Consider the following 23,800-nt stretch of genomic DNA (forward strand, 5'->3'; position numbering starts at 1 on the left):
AAAGTCACGCATTCTCTTCTTCCAGACTCCCCCCTCTCCACTCCCAGACTCTGCCCTCTCCACTCCCAGACTCTTTCCTCTCCACTCCCAGACTCCTCCCTCTCTACTCCCAGACTCTACCCTCTCCACTCCCAGACTCCTCCCTCTCCACTCACAGACTCTTCTCTCTCCACTCCCAGACTCCCTCTCCACTCCCAGACTCCCTCTCCACTCCCAGACTATTCCCTCTCCACTCCCAGACTCCTCTCTCTCCACTCCTAGACTCCCCTTCTCCACTCCCAGACTCCTCCCTCTCTACTCCCAGACTCTTCCCTCTCCACTCCCAGACTCCTCCCTCTCCACTCACAGACTCTTCTCTCTCCACTCCCAGACTCCCTCTCCACTCCCAGACTCCCTCTCCATTCCCAGACTATTCCCTCTCCACTCCCAGACTCCTCCCTCTCCACTCCTAGACTCCCCCTCTCCACTCTCAGACTCCTCCCTCTCCACTCCCAGACTCTTCCCTCTCCACTTCCAGACTCCTCCCTCTCCACTCCTAGACTCCCCCTCTCCACTCTCAGACTCCTCCCTTTCCACTCCCAGACTCCTCCCTCTCCACTCCCAGACTCCCCCTCTTCATTCCCAGACTTCCTCCACTCTCAGACTCCTCTCTTTCCAATTCCAGACTCACCCTCTCCACTCCTAGATTCCTCCATCTTCACTCTCAAGCTCCTCCTCTCCACTTCCAAACTCCTCTCTCTCTACTCCCAGATTTCCCGTCTCCACTCCCAGACTCCTCCCCAGGTCACTCTCCACTCAGGTCACCCCTCCCTCCCCAAACCCAAGGTTACCCTCCACTGCCCAGGTTAACTTCCTCTTACCCTTGTCACCCTCCACCCGCTAAGCCACCCGTCATTTCCTCAGGTCACTTTCTTCTCAAGTCATCCTCCACTTTCCAGGTCACCCTCTGCCCGCAGTCTTTCCATGCTTCTAGGTGTAGCCTTCATGATGCTAGCAGCAGCAGTGTCCCAGGAGTTTGAATCTAGCATTCATGGTGCCAGCAGCAGCATCCCAGAAGCTAGAGTCAAGCCTTCGTGGTACCAGCCGTAGCAGTGTCCCAGGAGCTAGAATCTAGAATTCATAGTGCTAGCAGCAGCAGTGTCCCATGAGTTAGGATCAAGCCTTCATGGTGCTAGCAGCAGCAGTGTGCCAGGAACTAGAACCTAGCTTTCATGGTCCCAGCAACAGAAATGTGCCAGAAGCTAGAGTCTAGCCTTTATGGTGCCAGCAGCAGCAGTGTCCTAGGAGCTAGAGTCTAGCTTTCATGGTGCAGGCAGCAGCACTGTCCCAGGAACTAGGGCCTAACCTTCATTGTTCCAGCATGACACGTTCCGTTGCGACCCTCACAGCTAAAGTTGACCTCATTACAGTAGATCTTAACGTCTCCTCATATATTAATATTTCCATATTAAATATCTCTCCTCCATTGTTCAGCTGATGTTAAAGCAGCTTCTCTCATTACCCAGTGATCTTCATCCTTCACTTACCCGTCATAACCCAGTGATCTTCATCCTTCACTTACCCGTCATAACCCAGTGATCTTCAACCTTCACTCACCCGTCATAACCCAGTGATCTTCAACCTTCACTCACCCGTCATAGCCCAGTGATCTTCAACCTTCACTCACCCGTCATAACCCAGTGATCTTCAACCTTCACTCACCCGTCATAACCCAGTGATCTTCAACCTTCACTCACCCGTCATAGCCCAGTGATCTTCAACCTTCACTCACCCGTCATAACCCAGTGATCTTCCACCGTCACTCACCCGTCATAACCCACTAATCTTCAACCTTCACTCACCCGTCATAACCCAGTAATCTTCAACCATCACTCACCCGTCATAACCCAGTGATCTTCAATCACCCGTCATAACCCAGTGATCTTCAACCTTCACTCACCCGTCATAACCCAGTGATCTTCAAACTTCACTCACCCATCATAACCCAGTGATATTCAACCTTCACTCACCCGTCATAACCCAGTCCTCTTCAACCTTCACTCACCCGTCATAACCCAGTAATCTTCAACCATCACTCACCCGTCATAACCCAGTGATCTTCAATCACCCGTCATAACCCAGTGATCTTCAACCTTCACTCACCCGTCATAACCCAGTGATCTTCAAACTTCACTCACCCATCATAACCCAGTGATCTGCAACCTTCACTCGCCCGTCATAACCCAGTGATCTTCAAACTTCACTCACCCGTCATAACCCAGTGATCTGCAACCTTCACTCGCCCGTCATAACCCAGTGATCTTCGACTTCCACTCACCCGTCATAACCCAGTGATCTTTGACTTCCACTTACCCGTCATAACCCAGTGATCTTCAACCTTCACTCACCCGTCATAACCCAGTGATCTTCAACCTTCACTCACCCGTCATAACCCAATGATCTTCAGCCTTCACTCACCCGTCATAACCCAGTGATCTTCAACCTTCACTCACCCGTCATAACCCAGTGATCTTCAACCTTCACTCACCCGTCAAAACCCAGTTATCTTCAACCTCCACTAACCCGTCATAACCCAGTGATCTTCAACTTCCACTCACCCGTCATAACCCAGTGATCTACAACCTTCACTCACCCGTCATAACCCAGTGATCTTCAACCTTCACTCACCCGTCATAACCCAGTGATCTTCAACCTTCACTCGCCCGTCATAACCCAGTGATCTTCGACTTCCACTCACCCGTCATAACCCAGTGATCTTCAACCTTCACTCACCCGTCATAACTCATTGATCTTCAACCTTCACTCACCCGTCAAAACCCAGTGATTTTCAACCTTCACTCACCCGTCATAACCCAGTGATCTTCAGCCTTCACTCACCCGTCATAACCCAGTGATCTTCATAACCCAGTGATCTTCAACCTTCACTCTCCCGTCATAACCCAGTCATCTACAACCTTCACTCACCCGTCATAACCCAGTAATCTTCAACCTTCACTCACCCGTCATCAATGATCTACAACCTTCACTCACCCGTCAGAACCCAGTGATCTTCAACCTTCACTCACCCATCATAACCCAGTGATCTTCAACCTTCACTCCCGTCATAACATAACCAGTGATCTTCAACTTCCACTGTCATAACCCAGTGATCTACAACCTTCCCTCACCCGTCATAACCCAGTGATCTTCAATCTTCACTCACCCGTCATAACCCAGTGATCTTCAACCTTCACTCACCCGTCATAACCCAACCTCACTCAGTGATCTTCAACCTTCACTCACTCACTCACCCGTCATAACCCAGTGATCTTCAACCTTCACTCACCCGTCATAACCCAGTGATATCTTCAACCTTCACTCACCCGTCATAACCCAGTGATCTTCAACCTTCACTCACCCGTCATAACCCAGTGATCTTCAACCTTCACTCGCCCGTCATAACCCAGTGATCTTCGACTTCCACTCACCCGTCATAACCCAGTGATCTTCAACCTTCACTCACCCGTCAAAACCCAGTCACTCGCCCGTCATAACCCAGTGATTTTCAACCTTCACTCACCCGTCATACCCCAGTGATCTTCAGCCTTCACTCACCCGTCATAACCCAGTGATTTTCAACCTTCACTCACCCGTCATAACCCAGTGATCTTCAGCCTTCACTCACCCGTCATAACCCAGTGATCTTCAGCCTTCACTCACCCATCATAACCCAGTGATCTTCAACCTTCACTCACCCGTCATAACCCAGTTATCTTCAGCCTCCACTAACCCGTCATAACCCAGTGATCTTCAACTTCCACTCACCCGTCATAACCCAGTGATCTACAACCTTCACTCACCCGTCATAACCCAGTGATCTTCAACCTTCACTCACCCGTCATAACCCAGTGATATTCAACCTTCACTCACCCGTCATAACCCAGTGATCTTCAACCTTCACTCACCCGTCATAACCCAGTGATCTTCAACCTTCACTCGCCCGTCATAACCCAGTGATCTTCGACTTCCACTCACCCGTCATAACCCAGTGATCTTCAACCTTCACTCACCCGTCATAACTCATTGATCTTCAACCTTCACTCACCCGTCAAAACCCAGTGATTTTCAACCTTCACTCACCCGTCATAACCCAGTGATCTTCAGCCTTCACTCACCCGTCATAACCCAGTGATCTTCAACCTCCACTCACCCGTCATAACCCAGTGATCTTCAACCTTCACTCACCCGTCATAACCCAGTCATCTACAACCTTCACTCACCCGTCATAACCCAGTAATCTTCAACCTTCACTCACCCGTCATAACCCAATGATCTACAACCTTCACTCACCCGTCAGAACCCAGTGATCTTCAACCTTCACTCACCCATCATAACCCAGTGATCTTCAACCTTCACTCACCCGTCATAACCCAGTTATCTTCAACCTCCACTCACACGTCATAACCTAGTGATCTTCAACTTCCACTCACCCGTCATAACCCAGTGATCTACAACCTTCCCTCACCCGTCATAACCCAGTGATCTTCAATCTTCACTCACCCGTCATAACCCAGTGATCTTCAACCTTCACTCACCCGTCATAACCCAGTTATCTTCAATCTTCAGTCACCCGTCATAACCCAATGAACTACAACCTTCACTCACTCGTCATAACCCAGTTATCTTCCACCTTCACTCACCCGTCATAACCCAGTGATCTTCAACCTTCACTCACCCGTCATAACTCAGTGATCTTCAACCTTCACTCACCCGTCATAACCCAGTGATGTACAACCTTCACTCACCCGTCATAACCCAGTGGTCTTCGACTTCCACTCACCCGTCATAACCCAGTGATCTTCAACCTTCACTTACCCGTCATAACCCAGTAATCTTCAACCTTCACTCACCCGTCATAACCCAGTGATCTTCAACCTTCACTCACCCGTCATAACCCAGTGATCTTCAACCTTCATTCACCCTCATAACCCAGTGATCTTTAACCTTCACTCACCCGTCATGACCCAGTGATCTTCAACCTTCACTCACCCTTCATAACCCAGTGATCTTCATCCTTCACTCACCCGTCATAACCCAGTGATCTTCAACCTTCACTCACCCGTCAAAACCCAATGATCTTCAGCCTTCACTCACCCGTCATAACCCAGTGATCTTCAACCTTCACTCACCCGTCATAACCCAGTGATCTTCAACCTTCACTCGCCCGTCATAACCCAGTGATCTTCGACTTCCACTCACCCGTCATAACACAGTAAATTTCGACTTCCACTCACCCGTCATAACCCAGTGATCTTCAACCTTCACTCACCCGTCATAACCCAGTGATCTTCAACCTTTACTCACCCGTCATAACCCAGTGATCTTCAACCTTCACTCACCCGTCAAAACCCAGTGATTTTCAACCTTCACTCACCCGTCATAACCCAGTGATCTACAACCTTCACTCACCCGTCATAACCCAGTGATCTTCAACCTTCACTCACCCGTCATAACCCAGTGATCTTCAGCCTTCACTCACCCATCATAACCCAGTGATCTTCAACCTTCACTCACCCGTCATAACCCAGTTATCTTCAACCTCCACTAACCCGTCATAACCCAGTGATCTTCAACTTCCACTCACCCGTCATAACCCAGTGATCTTCAACCTTCACTCACCCGTCATAACCCAGTGATCTTCAACCTTCACTCACCCGTCATAACCCAGTGATATTCAACCTTCACTCACCCGTCATAACCCAGTGATCTTCAACCTTCACTCACCCGTCATAACCCAGTGATCTTCAACCTTCACTCGCCCGTCATAACCCAGTGATCTTCGACTTCCACTCACCCGTCATAACCCAGTGATCTTCAACCTTCACTCACCCGTCAAAACCCAGTGATTTTCAACCTTCACTCACCCGTCATACCCCAGTGATCTTCAGCCTTCACTCACCCGTCATAACCCAGTGATTTTCAACCTTCACTCACCCTCATAACCCAGTGATCTTTAACCTTCACTCACCCGTCATGACCCAGTGATCTTCAACCTTCACTCACCCTTCATAACCCAGTGATCTTCATCCTTCACTCACCCGTCATAACCCAGTGATCTTCAACCTTCACTCACCCGTCATAACCCAGTGATCCTCAACTTTCACTCACCCGTCATAACCCAGTGATCTTCAACCTTCACTCACCCTCATAACCCAGTGATCTTCAACCTTCACTCACCCGTCATAACCCAGTGATCTTCAACCTTCACTCACCCATCATAACCCAGTGATCTTCAACCTTCACTCACCCGTCAAAACCCAGTGATTTTTCAACCTTCACTCACCCGTCATAACCCAGTGATCTTCAGCCTTCACTCACCCGTCATAACCCAGTGATCTTCAACCTCCACTCACCCGTCATAACCCAGTGATCTTCAAACTTCACTCGCCCGTCATAGCCCAGTGATCTACAACCTTCACTCACCCGTCATAACCCAGTGATCTTCAACCTTCACTCACCCGTCATAACCCAGTGATATTCAACCTTCACTCACCCGTCATAACCCAGTGATCTTCAAGCTTCACTTACCCGTCATAACCCATTGATCTTCAACCTTCACTCACCCGTCATAACCCAGTGATCTTCGACTTCCACTCACCCGTCATAACCCAGTGATCTTCAACCTTCACTCACCCGTCATAACCCAGTGATCTTCAACCTTCACTCATCCGTCATAACCCAGTGATCTTCAACCTTCACTCACCCGTCAAAACCCAGTGATTATTCAACCTTCACTCACCCGTCATAACCCAGTGATCTTCAACCTTCACTCACCCGCCATAACCCAGTGATCTACAACCTTCACTCACCCGTCATAACCCAGTGATCTTCAAGCTTGCATTCATCCATTACGCAGCATATGTTAAAGCTCCCGATCCTCTCCATTAGCCAACATTACCGAGTTTGCTTTCCGTTTATCCAGCTACTCGAGTTTCTCTAACTATTTCCTCAAGTTGATTTCCTAACCATCAGTAAGAAGAAAAAAGCCCCCCACCCCAGTATTTAATTCGACCTCCTTATTCACTACCTCAAGGGAGCATCACCCTTACCCATTTTCAGGAGTAAATCTTGCATGAAACAGCCAACACATCACCCCCTACGAGTCACCAATTGCTTCTGCATTACCTCTTTGAAGTGTTTGTACTCGTTGCTAGATTGTTCATCCCCCCTCTCTTTTTTTTCTCTCTCTCTCTTCATTCATTGCTACAGTGTCCTTCTCTTTATTTTTGTCTACCCCTTCACTAGTTTGTGTCATCAGGTGAAGGTGTATTACTTGGGCCTCACTGGAATGACCTTGCATGTCTGCTTTGCCTGCTGCTAATGCTTTTATTGTTGAACTCCTGACCTTCATGGTGCTTACGTTGCACTCTGAGAATATATGGAGAGAGTGTGTGTGAATGTGAGAGTGAGTGTGAGTAGAGTGTGTGTGAGTAGAGTGAGTGTGATTAGAGTGTGTGTGAGTAGAGTGTGAGTAGAGTGAGTGTGAGTAGAGTGAGTGTGAAAGTCATGGGCTGAGTCATTAATATATCAGAAAGCCAGCGAGAACTTTTTTTTCGGATAATTCTAAACCTATGACAGGTTCTTGCTTGCCAGGTAATACGTTCAGATGGGCAGGACGTGACGGCCTGCTAAAAGTTAAATGTGGAAACTGAGTTGGATTGTGACAAGTAATAGTTGGTGATTTAGTTCGGTAATATGTAGGAAAGTAGAAAAAATTACGAAAGTTTATGTCCACACATATGTGTGTGCATCTACACCAGAGATTCTTTGAGAGAGAGAGAAAGAGAGAGAATTATTGTTTTGCTGAGATTAGTTCTTTAAACCATATTTATGTGACCCTATAGGCAGTTATGAATTGTCTGAATGGTAAAAATTTTAAGTTACAGATGAAAGGTTTGAATAACTTTTTTACCCAGGAGATCAGTGCTGGTATACGAGGTGCCAAACTCAGGCGAACGGTGTTATTCGTAGGGTGACTTTCACTTGTTTTGCCACTTACAGCTACAAGACAGTAATTGTACTTCCCATTGCATGTTTCATTTGCCTCTGGACTGTGTTGTTCCTGTTTTCCTCAGGTTTTGTTGACAAATCTTGAAAACCTGCAAGTTATTAACTTCGTAGATTCTGACTCGCCTTGTAGTAGTCCTTAGTTCCACTCTTTTTTGTATCATCTTTGTTGCCTTGTCAGTAGTTGCCCCGAGCCTCTAAGTGATGACCTCCTGTAGTCCCCGAGGTCAGAATCTTATGGTTATTGGTTGGGAAGGATCAAGCACTAATAATATTGTCATTAATTATACCAACTGAGGTACTAAACTCAAGTGATCTTCAGTATCGTGTTACTGCCGAGTAAAAACTAAGAACACATGCATATTTTTATTCAACACTAGGAAAAAACATGGATATGAATATAGTTGTTAAATTATATTTTGTAATCATTAGTTTCATAGATTTCACATTCTTAATAAGTACTGCAGAGTACAGCATGATTTCAAGAATACAAAATGGTAATACGATATATTATTGGAAATGTTTTGTGTTTAGGTATGTATAGAAAGCTTTGTTGAATAATAAATATGTTTTACTTGCGTTGTTAAAAAGAGTTATTGAAACGCTAGCAGTAACACCCGATGGCTTCAGAAGTTTTCTTCCTTGCATCTGCCGTGTCAGGAGGCGAGTGTGGGGGTCACAAGGCAGGTGTAAGGCGCTCACGCCCCCTCACATGCTTTGTTAAGAGCAGTTGTGGGAATTCACCCTCCCTTCCCCCACCAGCCATATCAGGAGGTGAATGAAGGAATCAACTCTTCCACGCCAGGATTGCCAGGAGATGGGTGGGGGAAGTAACACCCCTGCACCTGCCTCGTCAAGAGGCAGGGACTCATGCTTCCTCATCCACCTTGTCAGGAATTGGGTACGGGAGATTCACTTCCCCACAACAGCCCTGGCAGGAGGCAGGTATAAGGAACTCACGCCCTTGCACCTTCTTTTTCAGGAGGCAGGTGTGGGAACGCTCCCCCCTCCCGACACCTACTTTGCCAGGGTAGGTGTAGGGGATTCGCATCCTCACATCCACCTTGTCAGTAGGTACGTAAAGGGGACTCACCCCTTTACGTACCTTGTCAGGAGGCAGGTGTGAGATTCATGCCCCTGCAACCACCTTGTCAGGAGATGTGTGTGGAGGGGCACCCCTGCATCTTTGTTATCAGAAGATAGTTGTGGGGGACTTGCACCCACCTTGTCAGGAGGAGGTGTATGCATGTTAATTCTAGGCTCTAAGAAAAAATATAAATGATTTCAGTCGGGCTGAGTTTTCGAATTAAAACTGATGCAACCTAGAAAAATACCTCCGAATAAAAAAAAATTGGAACTTTTTTTCAGTAAAAATATCCTTAAAATGTGTCACTATAGTGCAGCCAAATAGTGTCCCATCAAGGGGCGCTGCCCCCTTATTTGAAATTTGTTGAATGCCTTATAACCGAAAACCTCCTGGGTACAAAGAAGCCTGTGGTTACACTGGCTTTCATGGAGACCAAGTTATAAAAAACCCACAACATTCACAATGTATAAGATGTTTCGAAATTATTTTCATGAATAGTGGATATGTAATCTAGGTATTTCTATTAATTATCCTGATTTGATTTATATGTATATATGTCGTGCTGAATAGGTAAAACTGGTCATTTAGCAAGAACTCATTTAAAAGAGGATATACAAGTATACAAGATAGGATATAGGGCGAAATGACAGAAGTTTGTTGGACTACGTATTGGTAGATGAAAGACTGTTGGGTAGACTTTATAGAGGGGCCACAGATATATCAGATCACTTTTTAGTTGTAGCTACAGTGAGAGTAAAAGGTAGATGGGATACAAGGAAAATGGAAGCAGCAAGTAAGAGAGAGGTGAAGGTTTATTAACTAAAGGAGGAGGCAGTTAGGTAAGATAACAACTGTTGAAGGACAGATGGGCTAGTGTAAGTATAAGCAGTGGGGTAGAAGATGTATGGGGTAAGTTTAAGAATATAGTGTTAGAGTGTTCAGCAGAAAGTTGTGGTTGCAGGAAAGTGGGTGCAGGAGGGAAGAAGAACGATTGATGGAATGATGTAAAGATAGTAAGAGAGAAAAAGTTAGCATATGAGAGGTTCTTACAAAGTAGAAGTGATGCAAGGAGGGAGGAGTATATTGAGAGAAAAGGAGAGGTTAAGAGAGTGGTGAAGCAGTGTAAAAAGAGAGCAAATGAGAGAGTCGGTGAGTTATCAACAAATTTTGTTGAGAATAAGAAAAAGTTTTGGAGTGAGATTAATAAGTTGAGAAAGCCTATGGAACAAATGGATTTGTTAGTTAAAAATAGGAGAGGACAGAGGAGAATTATTAAACGGAGAGTTAGAAGTATCAGGAACATGGAGGGAATATTTTGAGGAATTGTTGAATGTTGACGAAGATAGGGAAGCTGCGATTTTGTGTATAGGGCAAGAAGGAATAACACCTTATAGGAGTGAGGAAGAACCAGTTATGAGTGTGGGGAAGTGCGTGGGGTAGCAGGTAGAATGAAATAGGGTAAAGCAGCTGGGATTGATGGGATAAAAATAGAAATGTTAAAAGCAGGTGGGTATATAGCTTTGGAGTGATTAGTGTTTTTATTTAATGAATGTATGGACGAGGGTAAGGTACCTAGGGATTGGCAGAGAGCATGCATACTTCCATTTGTATGAAGGCAAAGGGAAGAAAAGAGAGTGTAAAAATTATAGGGAAATAAATCTGTTGAGTATACCTGGTAAAGTGTATGGTAGGGTTATTATTGAAAGAATTAAGAGTAAGATGGAGAGCAGGATAGCAGATGAACAGGGAGGCTGTAGGAAGGGTAGGGTGTGTGTAGACCAAGTGTTTGCAGTGAAACGTAGAGGTGAACAGTATTTAGATAAGGGTAAAGAGATTTTTGTGGCATTTATGGATTTGGAAAAGGCATATGATAGGGTGGATAGGGAGGCAATGTGGCAGATGTTGCAAATGTATGGAGTAGGAGGTAGGTTATTGAAAGCAGTGAAGAGTCTTTACGAGAATAGTGAGGCTCAGGTTACAGTATGTAGGCGAGAGGGAGATTATTTCCCAGTAAAAGTAGGCCTTAGACAGGGATGTGTGATGTCACCATGGTTGTTTAATATATTTATAGATGGAGTCAACATGACTCACGAGATGGTCTGGAGTTTTGAGACTCTCTGACCGCGGGTTCAAATCCCGCCCATGGTATGGTTTATAGATGGAGTTGTAAGAGAAGTGAATATTCGGGTGTTGGCAAGAGGTGTGGAGTTAAAAGATAAAGAATCTAAAACAAAATAGGAGTTGTCACAGTTGCTCTTTGCTGATGACACTGTGCTGTTGGGAAATTCTGAGAAGTTGCAGAGGTTGGTTGATGAGTTTGGTAGGGTATGTAAAAGGAAATTAAAAGTGAATATAGGAGAGAGTAAGGTGATAACAAAAAATTAGGTAACGGAAGATTGGATATCTGATTAGAGGGAGAGAGTATGGATGAGGTTAATCTATTCAGATATTTGAGAGTGGACATGTCAGCAGATGGGTCTGTGAAAGATGAGGTGAATCATAGAATTGACGAGGGGAAAAAGGTGAGTGGTGCACTGAGGAGTCTGTGGAGACAAAGAACTTCATCCATGAATGCAAAGATAGGATTGTATGAGAGTATAGTTATACCAATGCTGTTGTATGGGTGTGAGGCATGGGTGGTGAATGTTGCAACAAGGAGAAGGCTGGAGGCATTGGAGATGTCATGTCTGAGGGCAGTGTGTGGTGTGAATATAATGCAGAGAATCCATAGTTTGGAGATTAGGAGGAGGTGCGGGATACCAAAACCATCTGGATACCATCCAGAGGGCTGAGGAGGGGTTATTGAGATGGTTTGGACATGTAGAGAGGATGGAACGAAATGGAATGACTTCGAGAGTGTATAAATCTGTAGTGGAGGGAAGGCGGGGTAAGGGTTGACCTAGGAAAGGTTGGAGGGGGTAAAGGAGGTTTTGTGTGCAAGGGGCTTGGACTTCCAGCAATCATGCGTGAGCATGTTAGGAGCATATGGAGACAAATGGTTTTTAGGACTTTACATGCTATTGGAGTGTAAGCAAGGTAACATTTATAAAGGGATTCGGGAAAACCGGCAGGCAGGACATGAGTCCTGGAGATGAGAAGTACAGTGCCGGCAGTCTGAAGGAGGGGTGTTAATGTTGCAGTTTTATAACTGTAGTATAAGCAAGCCTCTGGCAAGACAGTGATGGAGTGAATGATGGAAGTTTTCCTTTCTCGGGCCACCCTGCCTTGGTGGGAAACTGCCGATATATATATTTTCATATATATATCCTCAGCTTATATATGAAAATATATATGCCGACATATTTTTTTCATTTATGTTAATGTAAAAATTAATGATTTTGTACCAAAAGAACCTTAGAAATCTTACCTAACCTTATTATAACAAACACAATTTAATTTAGCCTAATCCAACTAAATATATTTTAGATAAGTTTACAATAATTTAATAATAAACAAACACAAAGAATATATTATTTTTCGTTAGGCTCAGAATGATTTTTGCTAAATTATTGCGTACACAAATTTTCACTTGCCTTATTTGGTAAGAAGAGCATTGCCATTTAAGCCAAAATCGCAAGTTTTACCTATTCGGCACAACATATATATTATTTAATTTTTTTATTAACATTTCGGCCGTCTCCCACCAAGGCAGGGTGGCCCGAAAAAGAAAAACTTTCATCATTCACTCCATCACTGTCTTGCCAAAGGCGCGCTAACACTCCAGTTATAAAACTGCAACATTAACACCCCTCCTTCATATATATATATATCTATATATATATATATATATATATATATATATATATATATATATATATATATATATATATATATATATGTCGTGCCGAATATGTAAAACTGGTCAGTTAGCAAGAACTCATTTAAAATTAATTCCTTTCTGAAATTTTCTCTTATACGTTTAAAGATATATTTTTTTCATTAATGTTAATGTAAAAACTTTTAATTTTGCACCAAAAGAATCTTAGAAAACTTACCTAACCTTATTATAACAAGAGCAATTTATTTTAGCCTAACCCAACTAAATATATTTTAGATTTGTTTACAATAATTTAATATTAAACAAACACAGTGAAATATATATTTTTTTCGTTAGGTTCAGAATGATTTTGGCGAAATTATTGCATAAACAAATTTTCGCTTGTCCTATATGGCAAGATGAGCGTTGCTATTTAAGCCAAGATCGCAAATTCTGCCTATTCGGCACGACACACATATATATATATATATATATATATATATATATATATATATATATATATATATATATATATATATATATATATATATACATTGAGAGAGAGAGAGAGAGAGAGAGAGAGAGAGCGCCTGAAGTATAATCTACGCAGGGCAGCCAAGAAATATTTCATAATCGATAAAAGTCACATTTAGTGGCACACTGAACCAAGAATCTGGCGTAGTAAATAGATACAAGAGAAAAAAAATAAATCCTTCAAAAGTAAAGGTATCAGAATGACAGTGAAAACACTCAATTCAGCTGGGCAACAACAGCCTGGCTGGTCAGGCCGCCTTCAGCTAAGACATGCCATATCTGTAAACCAAGGTATTCGTTTACGAGAGAGAGGTAGGCATGGTAGATAGTGGAAAATGCAGAGATGCATTAAGTATACTCGAGTATATATACAAGTGGTTCAAATATAAAAGAGTGTAACTCATTGGTGTATTATGTGTGTGTGTGTGTGTGTGTGTGTGTGTGTGTGTGTGTGTGTGTGTGTGTGTGTGTGTGTGTGTGTGTGTGTGTGTGTGTGTGCGTGTGCAGAACAACCACTGAAAATATATATTGTGATATCTGTTTACTGTGATTTTATTGCACGCACATACACACACACACACACACACACACACACCCGAAGGTGTAGTGAGGCAAAAACTAAGTGCGTTAGAGAATGAAAAAAGTACAGAAGGCAAAGAACCCAGGAAAACAAGAAGATTAGTTGAAGAGCCAGGAACGAGTATGCACAGATTAGGAGGGAGGCCCAACGACAGTACGAAAACAACATAGCATCGAAAGTCAATTCTGACCCGAAACTGCTGTATAGCCACATTAGGAGGAAGACAACGGTCAAATATCAGGGTGATCAGGCTGAGGACAGAAGGTAGGGAACTCACAAGAAACGATCCAGAGGTATGTGAGGAGCTCAACACGAGATTCAAGAAGTATTCACAGAAGAGATAGGAAGGGCTCTGGAAAGACAGCGCAGAGAGGAACACCAACAGGGAATGTACCATTAAGTGTTGGATGACATACAACTGAGGAGGAGGTGCAGAAGCTGCTAAGTGACCTTGACACCTCAAAGACAATGGGACCGGACATCTCCCCGTGGATCCTGAGAAAAGGAGCAGAGATGCGGTGTGTCCCACTAACCACAATCTTCAATACATCCCTTGAAACTGGGCAACTACCTGAGGTATGGAAGACGGCAAATGTAGTCCCCATTTTTAAGGAGACAGAAACGAGGCACTAAACTACAGACCAGTGTCACTGATGTGTATAGTATGCAAAGTCATGGAGAAGATTATCAGGAGGAGAGTGGTGGAGCACCTGGAATGGAACAAGATAAACGGCAACCAGCACGGATTCATGGAAGGCAAATCCTGTGTCACAAACCTTCTAGAGTTTTATGACAAAGTAACAAAAGTAAGACACGAGAGAGAGAGAGGGGTGGGTTGATCGCATTTTCCTAGACTGCAGGAAGGCCTTCGACACAGTCCCTCACAAGAGATTAGTGCAGAAGCTGGAGGGTCAGGCACGTATAACAGGAAGGGCACTGCAGTGGATCAGAGAATACCTGACAGGGAGGCAACAACGAGTCATGGTACGTGATGAGGTATCACAGTGGGCGCCTGTGACGAGCGGGGTCCCACAGGGGTCAGTCCTAGAACCAGTGGTGTTTTTGGTATATGTGAATGGCATGATGGAAGGGATAGACTCTGAAGTGTCCCTTTTCACAGATGTGATGTGAAGTTAATGAGGAGAATTAAATCAGATGAGGATCAGGCAGGACTACAAAGAGACCTGGACAGGCTGGACACGTGGTCCAGCAGCTGGCTTCTCGAATTCAACCCCGCCAAATGCAAAGTTATGAAGATTGGGGAAGGGCAAAGAAGACCGCAGATAGATTATAGGCTAGGTGGACAAAGACTGCAAATCTCACTCAAGGAGAAAGATCAAGGGGTGACCATAACACCGAGCACGTCTCCGGAGGCACACATCAACCAGATAACTGCTGCAGCATATGGGCGCCTGGCAAACCTGAGAATAGCATCCCGATACCTTAGTAAGGAATTGTTCAAGACACTGTACACTGTGTACGTCAGACCCATACTGGAGTATGCAGCACCAGTTTGGAACCCACACCTGGTCAAGCACGTCAAGAAATTAGAGAAAGTACAGAGATTTGCAACAAGGCTAGTTCTGGAGCTCAGGGGAATGTTCTAAGAAGAAAGGTTAAGGAAAATCGGCCTGACAACACTGGAGGACAGGAGGGTCAGGGGAGCCATGATAACAACATACAAAATACTGCGTGGAATAGACAAGGTGGACAGAGACAGGATGTTCCAAAAAGGGGACAGAAAAAGGGGTCACAGTTGGAAGCTGCAGACTCAGACGAGTCACAGGGATGTTAGGAAGTATTTCTTCAGTCACAGAGTCGTCGAGAATTGGAACAGTCTAGCAAGTGATGTAGTGGAGGCAGGAGCTATACATAGCTTTAAGACGAGGTATGACAAAGCTCAGGGAGCAGAGAGAAAGAGAGAGAGAAGACTTAGTAGCGATCAGTGAAGAGGCGGGGCCAGGAGCTGAGTCTCGACCCCTGCAACCACAATTAGTTGAGTACAATTAGATGAGCACACACACACACACACACACACACACACACACACACACACACACACACACACACACACACACACACACACGCACACACACGCACACACGCACACACACGCACACACACGCACACACACACACACACACACACACACACACACACACACACACACACACACACACACACGTGCAAACAAGAAGGCTGAGGAGAGGTTTGTACCCAAGGGTAACAGGAATAATGAAAAAGCCAGGACGAGCCCATGGTTCACCCAAAGGTGCAGGGAGGCAAAAACCAAGTGTGCTAGGGAATGGAAGAAATAAAGAAGGCAAAGGACCCAGGAGATTAAGGAGAGCAGTCGTAGAGCCAGAAATGAATATGCACAAATAAGAAGGGAGGCCCAACGACAATATGAAAACAACATAGCAGCGAAAGCCAAATCTGACCTGAAACTGTTATACAGCCACATCAGGAGGAAAACAACAGTCAAGGACCAGGTAATCAGGCTAAGGAAGGAAGAATGAGAGACAACAAGACATGACCGTGAAGTATGTGAGGAACTCAACAAGAGATTCAAAGAAGTGTTCACAAAGGAGACAGAAGGGGCTCCAGAAAGACGGAGAGGTGGGGCACACCACCAAGTGCTGGACACAGTACACACAACCAAGGAAGAAGTGAAGAGTCTTCTGAGTGAGCTAGATACCTCAAAGGCAATGGGGCCGGATAACATCTCTCCATGGGTCCTGAGAGAGGGAGCAGAGGGGCTATGTGTACCCCTAACAACAATATTCAATACATCTATCAAAACAGGGAGATTGCCTGTGGCATGGAAGACAGCAAATGTAGTCCCAATCTTTAAAAAAAGAGACAGACATGAAGCACTAAACTACAGACCAGTGTCACTGACATGTATAGTATGCGAAGTCATGGAGAAGATTATCAGGAGAAGAGTAGTGGAACACCTAGAGAGGAATGATCTCATCAACAGCAGCCAACATGGTTTCAGGGACGGGAAATCCTGTGTCACAAGCCTACTGGAGTTCTATGACATGGTGACATCAGTAAGACAAGAGAGAGAGGGATAGGTGGATTGCATTTTCTTGGACTGCAAGAAGGCGTTTGACACAGTTCCACACAAGAGATTAGTGCAAAAACTGGAGGACCAAGCAGGGATAACAGGGAAGGCACTACAATGGATCAGGGAATACTTTTCAGGAAGACAGCAGCGAGTCATGGTACGTGGCGAGGTGTCAGAGTGGGCACCTGTGACCAGCAGGGTCCCACAGGGGTCAGTCCTAGGACCAGTGCTGTTTCTGGTATTTGTGAACGACATGACGGAAGGAATAGTCTCCGAAGTGTCCCTGTTTGCAGATTGTTGTTGTTAAAGATTCGCCGGTATTCTCCCGGCCCCGGCTCTTCCAAGTGGTGGCCCGGCACTGGCTCTCTGTCTGGGGAGTGTCTGAGACCTAAGTCTCCCATGGGAGGAGGCACAAGTACCCCCCTCATCTTGTGAGCTACAAACTCGGGCTCTGGCACCAACCCTGCCCTAGAAGGGCAAGGCATGGTGTCGATCGTCTGTTTGCAGATGACGTGAAGTTGATGAGAAGAATTCATTCGATCGAAGACCAGGCAGAACTACAAAGGGATCTGGACAGGCTGCAGACCTGGTCCAGCAATTGGCTCCTGGAGTTCAACCCCACCAAGTGCAAAGTCATGAAGATTGGGGAAGGGCAAAGAAGACCGCAGACGGAGTACAGTCTAGGGGGCCAGAGACTACAAACCTCACTCAAGGAAAAAGATCTTGGGGTGAGTATAACACCAGGCACATCTCCTGAAGCGCACATCAACCAAATAACTGCTGCAGCATATGGGCTCTTAGCAAACCTCAGAACAGCATTCCGACATCTCAATAAGGAATCGTTCAGGACCCTCTACACCATGTACGTTAGGCCCATATTGGAGTATGCGGCACCAGTTTGGAACCCACACCTAGCCAAGCACGTAAAGAAACTAGAGAAAGTGCATAGGTTTGCAACAAGACTAGTCCCAGAGCTAAGAGGTATGTCCTACGAGGAGAGGTTAAGGGAAATCAACCTGACGACACTGGAGGACAGGAGAGATAGGGGGGACATGATAACGACATACAAAATACTGAGAGGAATTGACAAGGTGGACAAAGACAGGATGTTCCAGAGATTGGACACAGTAACAAGGGGACACAGTTGGAAGCTGAAGACACAGATGAATCACAGGGATGTTAGGAAGTATTTCTTCAGCCACAGAGTAGTCAGTAAGTGGAATAGTTTGGGAAGTGATGTAGTGGAGGCAGGATCCATACATAGCTTTAAGCAGATGTATGATAAAGCTCACGGCTCAGGGAGAGTGACCTAGTAGCGATCAGTGAAGAGGCGGGGCCAGGAGCTCGGACTCGACCCCCGCAACCTCAATTAGGTGAGTACACACACACACACACACACTCACACACTCACACACTCACATACACACTCATTGCTGAGGTCCAGGTAATAAACCCTGGGAATTAACATAAAAAAATTTTTAAGGTAGTAGGCTGGTAGACAGCAACCACCCAGGGGAGTACTACCGTCCTGCCAAGTGAGTGTGAAACGAAAGCCTGTAATTGTCTTACATGATGGTAGGATTGCTGGTGTCTTTTGTCTGTCTCATAAATATGCAAGATTACAGGTACATCTTGCTACTTCTACTTACACTTAGGTCACACTACACATACATGTATATGTTTATTTATACACACTCATCTGAGTTTTCTTAGATTTCATGTTAATAGCACTTGGTCTTATTACTTTTCCTTTTATATCCATGGGGAAGTGAAATAAGAATCTTTCCTCCGTAAGCCATGCGTGTTGTAAAAGTCAACTAAAATGCCGGGAACAATGGGCTAGTAACCCCTCTTCCTGTAATAATTACTAAAAAGAATAAGAAGAAAATTGTCAAAGTGGGAAGTCTGAATGTGCGTGGATGTTGTGCAAATGATAAGAAAGAGATGATCGTGGATGTTATGAATGAGAAGAAGCTGGATGTCCTGGCTTTAAGTGAAACAAAGCTGAAGGGGGTAGGAGAGTTTCAGTGGAGAGGAATAAATGGGATTAGGTCAGGGGTTTCAAATAGAGTTAGAGCTAAAGAAGGAGTAGCAATAATGTTGAAGGATAAGTTATGGCATGCAAAGAGGGACTACAAATGTATTAATTCAAGGATTATGTTGAGTAAAATAAAGGTTGGATGTGAAAAGTGGGTTATAGTAAGCGTATATGCACCTGGAGAAGAGAGAAGTGTAGAGGAGAGAGAGAGATTTTGGGAAATGTTAAGTGAATGCGTGGGGAGTTTTGAACCAAGTGTGAGAGTAATGGTGGTTGGGGATTTCAATGCTAAAGTGGGCAAAAGTGTTGTAGAGGGAGTAGTAGGTAATTTTGGGGTGCCAGGGGTAAATGAAAATGGGGAGCCTTTAATTGAGCTATGTGCAGAAAGAGGTTTGGTAATAAGTAATACATATTTTATGAAGAAGAGGATAAGTAAATATACAAGGTATGATATAGCACGTAATGAAAGTAGTTAGATTATGTATTGGTGGATAAAAGGTTGATGGGTAGGCTACAGGATGTACACGTTTATAGAGGGGCAACTGATATATCGGATCATTATTTAGTTGTAGCTACAGTTAGAGTAAGAGGTAGGTGGGAAAAGAGGAAAGTGGCAACAAGAAGCAAGAAGGAGGTGAAAGTGTATAAACTAAGGGAGGAGGAAGTTCGGGTGAGATATAAGCAATTATTGGCAGAAAGGTGGGCTGGTGCAAGTATGAGTAGTGTGGGGGGGGTTGAAGAGGGTTGGAATAGTTTAAAAAATGCAGTATTAGAATGTGGGGCAGAAGTTTGTGGTTATAGGAGAGTGGGTGCAGGAGGAATGAGGAGTGATTGGTAGAATGATGAAGTAAAGGGTGTGATAAAAGAGAAAAAGGTAGCTTATGAGAGGTTTTTACAAAGCAGAAGTGTTATAAGAAGAGTAGATTATATGGAGAGTAAAAGAAAGGTGAAGAGAGTGGTGAGAGAGTGCAAAAGGAGAGCAGATGATAGAGTGGGAGAGGCACTGTCAAGGAATTTTAATGAAAATAAGAAAAAATTTTGGAGTGAGTTAAACAAGTTAAGAAAGCCTAGAGAACGAATGGATTTGTCAGTTAAAAACAGAGTAGGGGAGTTAGTAGATGGGGAGATGGAGGTTTTGGGTAGATGGCGGGAATATTTTGAGGAACTTTTAAATGTCGACGAAGAAAGGGAAGCGGTAATTTCATGCACTGGCCAGGGAGGTATACCATCTTTTAGGAGTGAAGAAGAACAGGATGTGAGTGTGGGGGAGGTGCGTGAGGTATTACGTTGAATGAAAGGGGGTAAGAAGCTGGAACCGATGGGATCATGACAAAAATGTTAAAAGCAGGGGGGGATATAGTATTGGAATGGTTGGTATTTTTGTTTAATAAATGTATGAAAGAGGGGAAGGTACCTAGGAATTGGCAGCGAGCATGTATAGTCCCTTTATATAAAGGGAAGGGGGACAAAAGAGATTGTAAAAATTATAGAGGAATAAGTTTACTGAGTATACCAGGAAAAGTGTACCGTAGAGTTATGATTGAAAGAATTAGAGTTAAGACAGAATGTAAGATTGCGGATGAGCAAGGAGGTTTCAGAGTGTGTAGGGGATGTGTAGATCAAGTGTTTACATTGAGGTATATATATGAACAGTATTTAGATAAAGGTAGGGAAGTTTTTATTGCATTTATGGATTTAGAAAAGGCATATGATAGAGTGGATAGGGGAGCAATGTGGCAGATGTTGCAAGTATATGGAATAGGTGCTAAGTTACTAAATGCTGTAAAGAGTTTTTATGAGGATAGTGAGGCTCAGGTTAGGGTGTGTAGAAGAGAGGGAGACTACTTCCCAGTAAAAGTAGGTCTTAGACAGGTATGTGTAATGTCACCATGGTTGTTTAATATATTTATAGATGGGGTTGTAAAAGAAGTAAATGCTAGGGTGTTCAGGAGAGGGGTGGGATTAAATTATGGGGAATCAAATACAAAATGGGAATTGACACAGTTGCTTTTTGTTGATGATACTGTGCTTGTGGGAGATTCTAAAGAAAAATTGCAAAGGTTAGTGGATGAGTTTGGGAGTGTGTGTAAAGGTAGAAAGTTGAAAGTGAACATAGAAAAGAGTAAGGTGATGAGGGTATCAAATGATTTAGATAAAGAAAAATTGGATATCAAATTGGGGAGGAGGAGTATGGAAGAAGTGAATGTTTTCAGATACTTGGGAGTTGACGTGTCGGCAGATGGATTTATGAAGGATGAGGTTAATCATAGAATTGATGAGGGAAAAAAGGTGAGTGGTGTGTTGAGGTATATGCGGAGACAAAAAACGTTATCTATGGAGGCAAAAAAGGGATTGTATGAAAGTATAGTAGTACCAGCACTCTTATATGGGTGTGAAGCATGGGTTGTGAATGCAGCAGCGAGGAGGCTGTTGGAGGCAGTGGAGATGTCTTGTCTAAGGGCAATGTGTGGTGTAAATATTATGCAGAAAATTCGGAGTGTGGAAATTAGGAGGTGTGGAGTTAATAAAAGTATTAGTCAGAGGGCTGAAGAGGGGTTGTTGAGGTGGTTTGGTCATTTAGAGAGCATGGATCAAAGTAGAATGACATGGAGAGCGTATAAATCTGTAGGGGAAGGAAGGCGGGGTAGGGGTCGTCCTCGAAAAGGTTGGAGGGAGGGGAGTAAAGGAGGTTTTGTGGGCAAGGGGCTTGGACTTCCAGCAAGCGTGCGTGAGCTTGTTCGATAGGAGTGAATGGAGACAAATGGTATTTGGGACCTGACGATCTGTTGGAGTGTGAGCAGGGTAATATTTAGTGAAGGGATTCAGGGAAACCGGTTATTTTTATATAGCCGGACTTGAGTCCTGGAAATGGGAAGTACAATGCCTCCACTCTAAAGGAGGGGTTCGGGATATTAGCAGATTGGAGGGATATGTTGTTTATTTTTATAGGTATATGCTTCTAAACTGTTGTGTTCTGAGCACCTCTGCAAAAACAGTGATTATGTGTGAGTGAGGTGAAAGTGTTGAATGATGAAAGTATTTTCTTTTTGGGGATTTTTTTCTTTTTTTTTTGGGGGGGGGGGGGTCACCCTGCCTCGGTGGGAGACGGCCGACTTGTTAAAAAAAAATATGTAAAAGGAGAAACTTTCATTTTTCCTTTTGGGCCACTCCGCCTCGGTGGGATATATATATATATATATATATATATATATATATATATATATATATATATATATATATATATATATATATATATATATGTACATGTATAATTAGTATACAATATACCACGTATATCTTTTAGTTTGCCTTTTTTTTTTTTTTGCATCACCTATAACATGTCATCATTTTTAACTATGCAGTCGATAAACGTGAAACTCACACTATAGCACGTAAAGGAAAAGTAGAGGCCATGGTAGTGAAGAACCTCTTACCGGATTTAAGAAACAGCTTGTGGAACATTAAAGGATAAGTTCCAGTCACTGCTCTTTACTGTATATTTCCTGTGTTGAAACCCGACTCTGCATTTCTTTTTTATGTATATACAGTGAGCTGACTGTACTTCATCTAGTGTAACTTGCTGGCAGAGAGAAATTATATAAAATACCGATACGATGGATGAAGACACAAAATCAGTATAATGCGATCCGCCATGTTTCGCCCACACGTTGGTCTGTGACGTTATCAGTAAGGGATCGCATCATACAGACTTCGTCTTTATTCATACCTTGTTGGCCATGATACATTATTGTGTAATATTGTCCTATTTTCTTTGATAGTTATATATGTGTTTAACTCTGTTTTTTTAAGGTGACAGCAATTCACTATCTGTCTTGCTTCGAGATGTTATTTTCTTTGTTGCTCTTTATGCTTTTTCTTTATTTTCTTTTTACATAATACTGTAATTATGCCTTTGTATTGCAATATTATAAATGTTAGTAATGTATTATTTATGCATATATTGCTGCGTTTATTTTAATTTTTGATTTTCTGAACTACAAGCATGAAGAACCCACCACATAAGGTACACTGGCACACATTGTGTCCCTAATAAAAAAAAAGTAATGGGAAAAATCCTTTTAACTGCAGCTCTGCTTCACTGACACGCATTGTTGTAAACAAAAAATATTGGAAAAAGCCTTTAGAGAAAATTGGATAAAACCTTCGGAGAAGAAAAACTTATAACCTAAAAAACAGTTTAATTTATGATAGTCTCCTCTTCATCCATGTCAGATCATTTCTGTTAAATCTTATTTTTCTATTGGTAATAAACGTTCTTTGGGCAGCATGTACAGTGTTTGGAAAACTGAACTTCATTACCCTAGTCTATACTTGATCAAATTTGATAAGCTACTACGACGGAGCTTAAAAATTATTCACTAAAAAAAAGGATGGACGGATTACGTTTATTTAAATTTCAAGAAAACTTTCGTCAGCGCTCGTCATGAAAGACAAGTCTGGGAAAAACAAAATACAGGAGGAATAAATTGCAGATTGTTGCTTGCTCCTCTGAAATGAAAATGGAAGCAGTCGTCATTGAAAATGTCACCACTGGGAGCGGAGGACGGGGTGCCACGAAGATTATATCTTCCATTGATATTTCTAACTTGTATAAGTAACATGTTAGGAGGAAAAAGGAAAGAAATACTGTACATAAATAAGATTCAATTAAGTCATAAAAACTG

The 23,800-nt window shown here is 43.6% G+C and overlaps 1 protein-coding gene across 2 annotated transcripts in view; it reads left to right on the top strand.

The window, feature by feature from the left end:
• LOC128696112 (uro-adherence factor A) overlaps positions 1–23,800 on the top strand; it is a 1,051,771-nt gene that overhangs the window by 816,787 nt on the left and 211,184 nt on the right. The gene's annotated exons all lie outside the window — the stretch shown is intronic.

This window comes from Cherax quadricarinatus, chromosome 48 (genome assembly GCF_038502225.1).
Source record: "Cherax quadricarinatus isolate ZL_2023a chromosome 48, ASM3850222v1, whole genome shotgun sequence".
Taxonomy (NCBI): Eukaryota; Metazoa; Arthropoda; class Malacostraca; order Decapoda; family Parastacidae; genus Cherax; species Cherax quadricarinatus.